Genomic DNA, 12,517 nt, shown 5'->3' with positions numbered 1-12,517 from the left:
AGAAGGACAGAGAGAGAATAAAAATGAGATGAAGAGAGACACTGATCTTGAGAATGATTATGCCAAGCAGCCAGACATGGTGAATGTGCCTATAATTAAGAAACCTAATTTATTTTATCACACCAAATGTAATATTGGTAATCTGTGCTGTAATAACTTGTTTTAAAAACCCCTATATCCAAAGCCATCTTATTAGTGTGGGCTACAACTTGTATCTTGTGAAACATCTTGTCCAAATTCTCAAATACACTGTAAAAAAGGTCCTCTTAGATGACTAAGTGACTAAACAGAAAAAAAACAACCAAGGCTTTAATCATGTTCCCGAGGTCATTAAATATTAAGATGTGGTAAATGAAACAGCTTTTAACCTCAACCTGAAGTCCACACACAAGGCTTGTCGCTCTAAAAGCAAAAGCAAATGCTCGGTCATAAGGTTCATGATGAAACCTCTCATTTTTCCTCCTACAACCTCTACACAAGCCGGACGATTGCAGATGTGTCGACAGCTAACAGGCCGGCACCAAGTGAATAAATCAGCAAACAAGTTTACATAGGATGGATGAGGTTCCACGGAGTTGCAGTTTAGCCAGTGTTGTTGAATAATGTATTCTGCCTCGTGAAGATGACATTATGTTCACTGGTCATGTGTTTTTTTCCTCTGGAGGTTACACTACATTGGGCTCGTGTAATGTCCCATTTCTTGCTTTTAATGTTGCTATTACAGTGTGAACATTGACCTTGCATGTGTTTTCCTACAACAGAATACATCCTAAATGTTGTTTTAAAGTGAAATGCCACAATTTCCAAAGTACCATAATACGACATAATTCCAATCCTGTCTCCTAGAAATTATGTTTATATAATGCTAATTTGCAATAGTAAAGACTTTTCAAGAGAAAAGTACTCAAATTACTCATTAACATAATGTGGAAACAATTTTAATGAACATATCTGCCAAGTCGCAAAATGTTTACAGTGAATTTATCCGCAAAATGTTCACTGACAATGTGTTTCATTGGTTTCCCCACAATATCTGCTCTTTCTACACAATATCAACTTGTAGCAACTAAAGCATGATTAAGTTTCATGGTCTTGGTTAAATATGCTTGGTTAAAAGAAAAAGTTAACATTGACTTGTAGACAGGATATGTTTACTTTAACATTTAAACCTGCAATAACTGATTTTCTAGCCACTAACATTCTCACCTTTTAAGTTGATATGGTGAACTCGTTAACAAACAGTTGCCTATTTACACATCCAGCAGACACGTAGCAACATTAGCATTAATTTGAAGTTTTGTTTCTGTTCACCAACAAATGCAAGTCCAATATTCATTTTTCTTTTAGCTCTGTTTTGGTCTCCACTACTCCTGGAGGAAATATCTGGTGCTTTAGCGACTCAATGCCCCACTATGTTCACCAGCTAGTCGCTAACTGTGTCTGTCTGCTGTTTGGTGCTGAGCAGGTAGTGTACAATTGTTTTTTAGAGATTTTTTGCTGAAAACAGCTGCCTGCTGTGCCAATGATGTATTGTTAATATATACATTTTGAATATAGCCATTTTAATCAAAACCCCAATCTTTCCCGTACCGTAACCAAAGTGTTTCTGTTGTTTGAACCTAACCACACGCAGGACTCTGATCTCCGGAATAAATGGTGCTTATTTTATTGAATAAATCTGTGTTTCAAGGTAGTGTATGTGCATCCCAACATGATATCAGGTGCGGAGGCAAAAAGGCAAAAAAGAAGAAGACGAGATTCTGTGTTATACCAAAAAGAAGACTGAAAAGATACCCCCAAAAAACAATGTATTAAGTACATTGCATCTATTCAGTGTGAGGGTGCCTGTTTCTCTTGAGATAATAAATTCAAACAACTCAAAATAAAAATATTCCATTCAAATGAATTAATCAGCAAATGCTCAAAACCTCATCTTATTGTGACACACATACATATCAGAGGGCAGGAAATGAATCTTAATTCCTGAAATTTATTCCAAAAATCTTCACAATGTTCTTACATAATCAACTCCAAAAAGCATAAATTATTTTATGGATGAAGTATCTATGCCTAAGGAGACAGACCTTTTTCACATGTCTACCAGAATTGAGAAACGGGGGGTCTTCCTGTTCAAGCTAAGATGGAAGCAGATAGCGGGTCATTGGAGAATGCTACCTGGGATGATTATTTTCCTGCTCACCTCACATGGGGTTAGTGTGAGGACAAATCCAGCAGGAGGGCATTGTGAATTAATGGGCAGGGAAGTCACTGTGAGTTCATTTGCATATCTTTAACTCATGTGAACCTGAAACTTTGAGGCAAAGGATGAATTAAACATGTGCCAAAAGGGATTTGCAAGTTTAAATCAAATAAGATACTTAAGAGATGTACAGGAGGATGTTTTGATGTGGAGCATAACTGAATGTGCACTGACAACACACACTCTGTTTGATAATCAATGTCTTCATTTGTCCCGATGCATCATGATGAGCTCTGCTTTCAACAATTTACAACAATCCTTTAACTTAACATGTTAACATGTAGCTGCCAGTATCAATGCCAAAATGTAAGCATCTATGTGGTGAATTTGGTCAGTCGACCTGTGTTAACACTTCAGATCTCCCACCAGCAGTGATGATATTTGTCACACATCAAACACATGTCTTCAGAGCATGTAATTGGGTTTGAGTGAGATGTTGAATCAACAATTCTAGATCTGGTTTGTTGATATAATAAAGCAATGCCAACTTCCTGATAAATGGACAGGATAAAAGCTGCTCATGTGTTCATTTAGTCCCCTTTTCTTTATAAAACCTAGCGTAGAACTGATTGAAATGATAGAAAGGAGTTAACGGGGGTTTATATTAGCTAACCTAGACAGTTTAAAACAATGACAACAATGTTCAGGTCAAAACGAGACTTTTTGACACCCTGTCACTGTAAACCTAACTCTTTTCTGACTAATAGAAGAATATTTTTGCCTGCCTGAAAAATGGAAGCCTTTTGCACACAAAAAATGTAACTTTTCGCCTTGAGTCAGGAAAATGAATCATAAGTTATCACCTCACGCCCCCACACTTGTCATTCATAGCGATGAGCTGTCCATGCTATGGCATCCTTAAAGCTGCCATGAATGTTGGAGAGGAGAATCTTCGAGAAAAACAGTAACGCTGGTGTTGCCCCCTAAATATAATATCTCTAGTGGGTCCTGGTCAGCTGCGTATTTAGCTGGAATGTACCACAGTATAGGCAACAGGGTCACTACAAATGACCAAATTAGTAGGACTTCCCTTGCCTGCAGCAAGCCTGTACATATGAATGTATGGTTTGCTAATGTAGAGTATTTGTGCAAGAGAAAGGCTGACTTGACTATGTATTAATGACTTCATGCCTCACAACAGAATCATCGCAACAGAATGTGAACATATACAGTTTATGCAGTTTGGTGCACAGTAACAGATGTGCTTTAAATCTACATGCCTCACAGTAACATGAATTCATGCATTTGGTTATATGTGTGGTCTCAGGGGAAACAACCCCCTTCAGTACTGCGTTCTCCCCGCTGAGCATCCTTACTTATGCAGACCCTTGCTCCCTTTTAATTTTCCCAGCTTCCAACCCTTTGAACCAAGTGTTGATTCATTCATTAATATTTATTTCCCTTTACATCACTTTGATGGTGGAGCCTTTTAAATGTTTAATTTGGTTCAGAGCCATTAAACAGTAATGCTGGAGTCTTTTAATTCTAATGTACACATTATGCACAGGCTGTGTGTGGATGACCTGTATACGCTGCACTATGGTGGCCTTGTTTCCAATTTTCTAGATTTCTGTTTTTGTCTTATGTAAAGCACTTTGAATTGCCTTGTTGCTGAAAAGTACTATACTAATAAATTTGCCTTGTCTTGTTCTCTTAAAGCATAAAGTCCCTCTTCAGTCCAAGCTTCACAGCACTTTTTCATTATAGTTGTTTATCTTTTCCTACATCTCCTGCTTTGCAATTGCTACAGATTTTATATATAAAATCAGTAAGGAATAGTTGTGTCCTGAATTTACCTCATCAGTCTACTTTATGAAAAGACTTAAAGTCCAACTGAAATCACATTTAGTCATCCCTTTTAGTCAAAAATAATGTCAAAACATGTTTTTAAAATCTTTTTTGAATCTTTTTTAAATAGTCAAAATCAAAGCAGCAGAGGATCAGCTCAATAGCATCTTTCGTTACACCCTCTAACTGATATCTGCCGGGTCGAAGCTGCAAGGCTAATGGCACTCATGACTCTTCCCAGGACAAGCCCTGTGTGCCAGCAGTTTTCTCAATTCCTGTCTTGATAGGTAATAGAAAAAAATGGAGAAAAAAATATCAAATTTAGCATTCATTCCTTGTCAGCCACAACCTGAGCACAATCGTAATTTCATGTTCTGAAACTTGCTCAGACCAAGGTAACAGTGCAGCTGTTCTTATCGAGTCTACCGAAGCTAGAGTGCATAAGAAAGGAGGTGGAGTTGCCATTTTATTTAATGATTCCCTCCTGGGATGGGAAGATGCCTTGTGGAAATTTTGCTTCTTTTGTATAATTGGTTCTTCAGTTGAATTCCTTATCTCGAGCTATATTTCTAAATATCTACAGGCCACCTAAATACTGTGCAAACTTTTTTGATGGCGTTACTGAACTGCTGTCTATAATCTGTATTGACTTTGTAGTCATCGTTGGTGATTTTAACATCCATGTTGACAACCTCCAGGACAGAGGGACTAAAGAACTGTGTTAGTTCTTGATGACTATGGACTGACTCAGCATGTGACGAAGCCCACACACAACAAGGGGCACACTCTGGACTTAATCATCTCCAAGGGTCTGAACATTTCTAAGGTTGTGTTGACTGATGTTGCTCTCTCTGATCATTCCTGTGTTTTCTTTGAGAGTGCTATCACAATAATGTTCCACACCCGCCCTCTCTTGGGTCTCAGTCAATGAGCATGTAGATAACTTCAATACTAAAATTACAAATGTTATTGATGCCATTGCACCCACTAAGGTGAAGGCTGTCTCTGGTAAGAAAATATCTCCATGGAGAAATGCCACGCTGGTAAGAACAGAAAAAAGAGAGTGTCGTAAAGCTGAACGCAGGTGGCGAAATCTCCAGGTTCATTGTGACATCTATAAAGAGAGACTTCGCATTTATAATTTAGAACTGAGCAAGGCGATCCTTCTTCTCTGACATCATCTCCAAAAACAATAATAATGCATATGCCTTGTTTGCTACTGTCGACAGGCTAACAAACCCTCCGGTGCCAGTAGCCTCTGAACGTCTATCTGCCAGGGCCTGCAATGAATTTGCCTCCTTCTTCACTGAAATTCAGAAAATTAGACAGGCAGTCAGTGCCTCCATATCTGGTACAGGATATGTGTTGTCCCTGTGTCTACTTAAAATCAATTCAAATAGCATGACACAATTTGATCCTATTAACCATATACAGTATATACTTGGAGGACATTATACAACATCTGAAATCCTCTTCCTGCTGCCTTGATATTCTGCCAGCAGGCTTTTTCAAAAATGTTTCTAGTTGCATGGCCTCAGATCTTCTACAAATTGTCAACACTTTCTCTCACTCTCAGGTGTCTTCCCACACGCCCTGAAAACTGCAGTCATCAAGCCACCAGGGGACTATAATCCATACAAGCGCTGAGTAAGTGTATTGAACAAATCAACGATTGGATGTGCCAGAATTTTCTTCAATTGAACTAAGATAAAACTGAAGTAATTGTTTTTTTGGAGCCAAGGAGGAACAATTAAAAGTCAGTGCTCAGCTTCAATCAGTAATGATAAAAACCACAAACCAAGCCAGAAATCTTGGTGTAGTCATGGACTCAGACCTGAATTTCAACATCCACATTAAAACAATTACAAAGTCAGCCTACTACCACCTTAAGAATATATCCAGGATTAAAGGACTTATGTCTCAGCAGGATTTGGAAAAACTTGCCCATGCATATATTTTAGGACCTGGACCTCAAAACATCCTCTGTTCCACAAAGACCTAAGACAGACAGTACAATCCATTCACCATTTTTTATGGTTTTAGGTTTAACAGCTCTCACACAAACACATAGACAAAACTGCCCGAGCTACTAGTTCTAGTCTGAGTTGTCTTATATCTGTGTGTGTGTGTGTGTGTGTGTGGCTGTGTGTATCTAGTATGTGTGTAAGTCCTTCAGGTAATACAATCTGTCTGCTGCCTTTCCTGTTTCCCAATTACCAAAGGTAATTCCCCAACCCATGTGACCACATTAAACACATGTCCCATTACCTCCCTGTTAGCTCTGCTCACACTCCGCTTTCTCTCTCTGGCAACAAGTGTTCTTCTCTATTTATGCATCCTCACCTACTTGTTCCTTTGTAGTCCATCACATGACACAGACATCGATTGAGGTCCACCATCTTAAAAGACATTACAACAGGTAAAATGCTGCTCAGCGGAGAGAAGAGCAAGAGAGGCTGCAGTGAGGAGACATCACACTTAAAGGGGTAATCCACTTATTTAACATGTCACGTCAATTGACTAGACACAGGGAGTATTACACAACTCTCAGAAAATTACTCAAGTGATGTCATTTGAATAATCTCGGTTTGAGCTTGGAGATTTTTTAACAGTGGGTGTGGATTGTGAAAGACGTGGGAGTTTACCAGTTAGGTAAGGTCTAACGAAAGACGCTGTCGCCGCTGACAGTGCATTATGGGAAGTTTATAGAATCCCCTTTTTTTAAAGATTTGCCCACATTAGGGATAAAAAAAAAAATTAGGATATCTCAGCCCCTGCTGCAGCGTTTTTGATTTTTTGAATCGGTCTCTTGCAAGTTACCCAACACTGTTGAAGTGCAATACTAAATCACTGGAGTACTCTTTTAAAGTAGTTTGTTCATAAACTTTAGAGACTTTCCAAAGAGCTCTACTGTAATTTCTTTTGAAAGTTGGGCAAAAAGTGTAAACCGCCATGAACGTCTCATAAACACATGATATGTAAATTCTCCACTTTCATATCTGGCACAATTGAATGCCTTTTTGTAAAAGTTATAAATGTTTATAATGAAGGCATTATAGTCTTTTTGGATTGGATGGTTTAGTTTAGACAATCACACCATTGGACCATGAGCTGGACTATGGGCTGGAAATCTGTTCAATAATTGGAAACTGGAGCTGATCTGATGGGACAGTAAAATGATGATATAGATTCAGCAAAATCAATAACATTTTTAATGTGCTTGGATTTTAATAAAACAACATGGAAAGCATGTTAATGAAGTGCTAGAAGCTGGTGTGATAGCTTACAATCATTTGCGCGTGTGAAATTATTGATTGATCTTTATTCACACAGTCCTAAATAGCTGTTTTATGTTCATGTGTGCATTTATGGGACGCTGTATGCCAAATGGTTTCATTTAAAGAGAGCGTATGCAGAATATTTCCCATTCTATTTTCGCAAATGACCTGCAATGTGGGGGGAAATTACTAAACAATATTTAGTTTTTAAGTGTACAAAAGCAATATTTTCACAGAAAACCATCCAACACAATAGTGCATCGACTGTGGTGGATGAAGTACTTGGATCCTTTACTCAAGTAGGAGTAGTAATACCCAAATGTAAAAATATTGTGATACAAGTCCTGCATGCAAGTCCTTGTTAGTACAGTATACCTGTTTGTTTTTTTTTAACCTTAAGGTTCAAAACCAAGGTTGAAGCTCTCAATGCCACTTGGTTTCCGTGAGGAATGCTAATAATACTTTTACTCCGAACATGAGGCGCTCAATCATAAAAATAGCCAGGTAATATTCAGATGTCACGGTACAATATTATATTAGCAGTTATACTGACAGGTATGAGAAAATGTGCAAGTATATCCACATTATGCATGCTTCTAATATGCTGTACTTTAATTCAGTGTTTTAGATTAAACTTGGAATATGACATACATCCCCACCATGGCTAAATTAGTTGATTTTAAAGCTTATAAATCAATGGAATTGTATTTGAATTGCAATTTAAACTGCACTGAGTAAAGTAAAAGCAAATATCATCTCATTACATCTAAATAATAGGAAAGGAAAGAAGAAACAGCCCAGCAGTTTGAAAACAAATTAATAACATGACATGTATAAATACATGTATCAAATACAGTATAATTAAAAGGAGAGTCAGCTGGTCTCAGATAGTGGATATAGGAGATAGTGGATAGTGGATATCTGTTGGGGAATTAGCCAACAACAATCTAATGCTTTATATATATAGTTTTAAGAAAAGATAAGAGCCATTTTTTGTTTGCATTATGACAAACAAATCTACTTCTTGCAGTACTAGATAGGCTTACCACCAGCTTGGTTTCATGCCTGTCATTTCTAAACTTTCCAAATGTCACCACTCTATAATGACTTAAGTCTTATATTTGCAGCTGTGTGCAGTGTGTTATTATTATCAGAGAAATCATCTTATATCTCACAGGGTTCTGTCTTCTGTTGACTTCTCTTTAGTTTATATATAAATGATTTATCGACATTGTGTCTAGTAGCTTCTGGATGTATGCAGACAATATGTTTATGTATCTATTTGACAGAACAATGTCCTGCACACTGGTAAATGTCAAGTAAATGTCTACAAAACCATTGTGCTAAGGTACTCAATGAAACGTTTCAGTCTTCTTCCTCAGTTACTGGCGGTGGTGATTTTCAATAGTTATTTATCTACCTTTATGTTACTTTTATTATAATTGTTATTTTCTTTTTTTGTTTTGCATAGCAGCAGCAACAAGATATTTCAGCCCTTAAAGTATTTAATACTCAGAACTTTTGGGACATTTGGGCTTCAGGGTGGGCTCCAGCAAAACAAGAAACAAAATGATAACTAAATCAAACCAATCAATAATTACCTACTCAAAAAAGAGCTTACCTAGACTCCTAAAAGAGGAGTAAGGATAGCTGAAATAAAGTCTACCCATCCCAGCTGATCCCAGGGCAGCAATATGTAACCGCATGATACTTTTAACAATATTTTACAGAAAGGTAGACAACAGTGTGCTTACTGGCTGGTTGGAGGTGGAGAGAGGAGAGCCCAGAGGAGCAGAGGAAGCTGGCCTTATAACCCATTACCAACCAGCCTGGAAATAACCCTCTCCAGTGAATAAACAATGCTGTGTTTCTATACTTAAAAATAAACTTGATTGGTATAAAAATATAAAACCTGATTGGTGCTTGTATGGCATCCTTTACACTGACTATGCTCTGTTATTCAGAGAATTTGAAGATGATGAAGAGAGAAAATCAAATGGATGAAAGCATCCTTAAAACTGACGTCAACATGATAATTAAGATGTCAAGCTTTCCTCTTTACAGCATGTTTGTGTGTGTGTGTGTGTGTGTGTGTGTGTCCCGTCATGCTCAGATTGCTGGGGCAGGCGTTATCTCACAGCTGTTAAAAACCTGTCATCATTTTTTAAAATGGGAGGAAAAACAATTATTTGAGCTGTTGAAGTAAATAAAGTAGAAAGGGCTCCTGAGTGTAAATGTGAGTGTTTTTCTGTGTGTGTGTGTGTGTGTGTGTGTGTGTGTGTCCGTCACTTCATTAATGAGCACCTTCCAGGGAGGTTGTTGTGATGAGGACTGGTGCTCTCCTTTCCACAGAGATGAGAAATGATGGTGGCAGCCCAAAGTCTAATTATAAAGTTAGCCTAACAAACCAGCCGTTCATATGTCTCTCACAGCTTTAATGCCTCTGAGGAGAAAAGCCTGAATTTTCATTCTTTGTCTTTCATGTGTTTTGCTCCCTCAGAAAGGTGATGGCTGGTTTGTCTTGTGTTTCCTCCTCCTCCTCCTCCTCCTTCTTCTTCTCCTCCTCCACCTCCACCTACACGATGGCCGCTCTCTTCGATGCAACTCCCCCTGTGACTTTTGTTCCAAGAAGTAATGACGTGACCAACGGGTTGTCATGGTTATTAAAATGTAGCAACTTCGAGATTCTGTTCGATCTATTCTTTAAAATGCATGTAGGAGGATGTTTGTGCATTACGTAGTTTGAGTACTGAATGTTCCTTCAGACACCCACCTAGAGTAAAATCTTGTAACAGGATAGCATATCATGTGCACTTTGGTGTGAGCGCTTTACAGTGCAATGAATGTATATTGTTGGCATATGTGGCCCCAGGAAGAAATAAATCTCTAAATGTATTGCTTTTTTCTTGTGAAATTCTTGTGAAATACTGGATACTTTCACATCTTCAGGCCTTTAAAAACCATTAATCCTTAATAAAACAATCTGAGGAGGAAAAATCACCCTTTAGTTCAACTGCTCACAAAGGCCATAACAAGAGGAGTCACAAGTGGACACTGCTTTTCTTTAAGGGGTAACTAGCCAAAAGAGTTGCAGTAGGGCCCACTGTTCTAAACTATACACACTGAGGTAAGAAACAAGCAGTTTAATTTAAAATTTTTTTAAAGAAAACAAGATTTGTATCTAAAATCTGGACCTGCAAAGTAACTCCAGTTGTCAAATAAATGTAGTGAAGTAAAAAGTACAGATACATGTTGCGTTGATTCATTCTTACTCGCATATTGACCTTTGTGTTGTTAGTGGGAGGAGCAAAGGAACGATAAGAGATGCATAAAATGGGATTTGAGAAGAACGCAAACTCACTTACCGTGAAGGAAGCAGTCACTTGAGAAGAGGTTAGCACCATCACATGCTGAGACAAACATTAGTGAATCACATTAGCATCGATGAGCCAGCACTGTATCACATCACCAGTGTGTGAGTCATTAGGATTTAGCCTCTGGGCACCATTGATATCTTTACCAAATTTCATGACATGGCATTCATGCAAAAGTTGTTGAGATATTTCAGTCAAGACCAAAGTGATGAACTGACGTTGCCATCTCTGGAGCTCTGCTGCTAGCGTGGCTAAGATGTCATGAGATTCTACTTCCAGAAACTGCCCCAAAAACTCTGAAGCCAATCAAGACGCCGTGTCTCATGTTTCCAGGGCTATGAATGAGTGCAGTCGACTCCGGCTGCAACTCCTCTTTCACCTTGGTGAAATGAGATCATAAGCTACTTTGATATTTCAACATGGGTGTACTGCTGGTTTCATGAAGAGAAAGCACATTATGCAGCAATTTTTTTTAGAGCCTCAACAATGTAGATTTCATACATTAACGGGTCATTTTGACCACATGATTTCATTGTTCTGTGTGAATTATAAAACTGCTAATAATTCCCATAATGAGCAGAATTTCCTCCCTGATCGGCAGTGAACTCATGATAAAATAAAGAAAGCCTTCGCTGGTATTACGACCATACTGATGTGTACAACGGTGGACAATTAGCTGTGCAATAATGATTATTATACAGTGGGTGGTTTTAGCCAAACAATTTGATGCCATAAATCTTAATTTGTTTAATGCCCGAAGTAAACCCACACTCAATACTGATTAGGCCTAAATTAAATTTTTCACCCAAGGTGCTATACAACAGAGAAGTGATTTAAATGGAAATTTTATTATTCCCTTATTTTAAGCACTTGCATGAGACTGGTGATTAGAAGAGGTATTTTACAAAAAGCGTGATTCAGCCAATCAGAAATGGAACTGGAACCAAATATTTGTTTGTTTTACACTGGAATTATAAAAATTAGTGCATGTGACATTGGACATTTGTGATGAGACGGTTAACTGAATAAATTATTGACCCCTTGCTCTTAAATTTAACAGCAAGGAAGATGTATGAATGATGCGCTTGAGGAGTATGTGGACAAGGTTGCAATCAGACTCTAAAGGTAAACATCCAAGGTCTACACTCCAATTACAGAATCAAATACCAAGAGAGAGACAGCCAGCACAAATTAAAACTCAATATCCATACTAAAATGAAAAGGGTTTTACAGTTTTTATGAGCTTCAAAGGCAAAAGGTGATACAAGAATCAGAGATAGAAACTCCAACCCAGACTCAGTTTCCAGAAATTCCTGGGCAACTGCTGCTCTGCTTCCAAGATGACTTTTTATTATATAATATTTTCCTCTCTTTGTACTCAAGAGAGCTTTTTTGCAGAGGATTTTGAAAACAGCTCCTGTGTAACCATACTGCCCCCTATTGATAAGAAAGACAACCACAGCATCACGTGCCCCTCTGCCTGTTGCCAAAAGATGACCAGGACCTTGGACGATTCTAGAGCAAACAGCTCTCTGTCGCAGTATATTTCATTGTTTATTTAATATTTAGTATATAGCATGTAAGTGTCTCCTATCCAACATTTTCCATCCCAGAAAAGAAAATGTGACACTTGCTCAGCTCTGTGAAAAGGAGAAGGTGAGCGCTCATTAGAGGGAATAAGAACAAATACTGGAAAATATATGCAAGACCAAAAACCAAGAATCCAAATAGGTAAACAAAACCAAGCCATCTATCATTGAAGCACGGAAGCACCTGTATCATTGCTGATTTTATTTAATTGTAAATGTGACTGTACA

Source organism: Siniperca chuatsi, linkage group LG14 (assembly GCF_020085105.1).
Source record: "Siniperca chuatsi isolate FFG_IHB_CAS linkage group LG14, ASM2008510v1, whole genome shotgun sequence".
NCBI lineage: Eukaryota > Metazoa > Chordata > Actinopteri > Centrarchiformes > Sinipercidae > Siniperca > Siniperca chuatsi.
The sequence above is the reverse complement of the archived record's forward strand: the minus strand, read 5'-3'. Positions refer to the sequence as shown.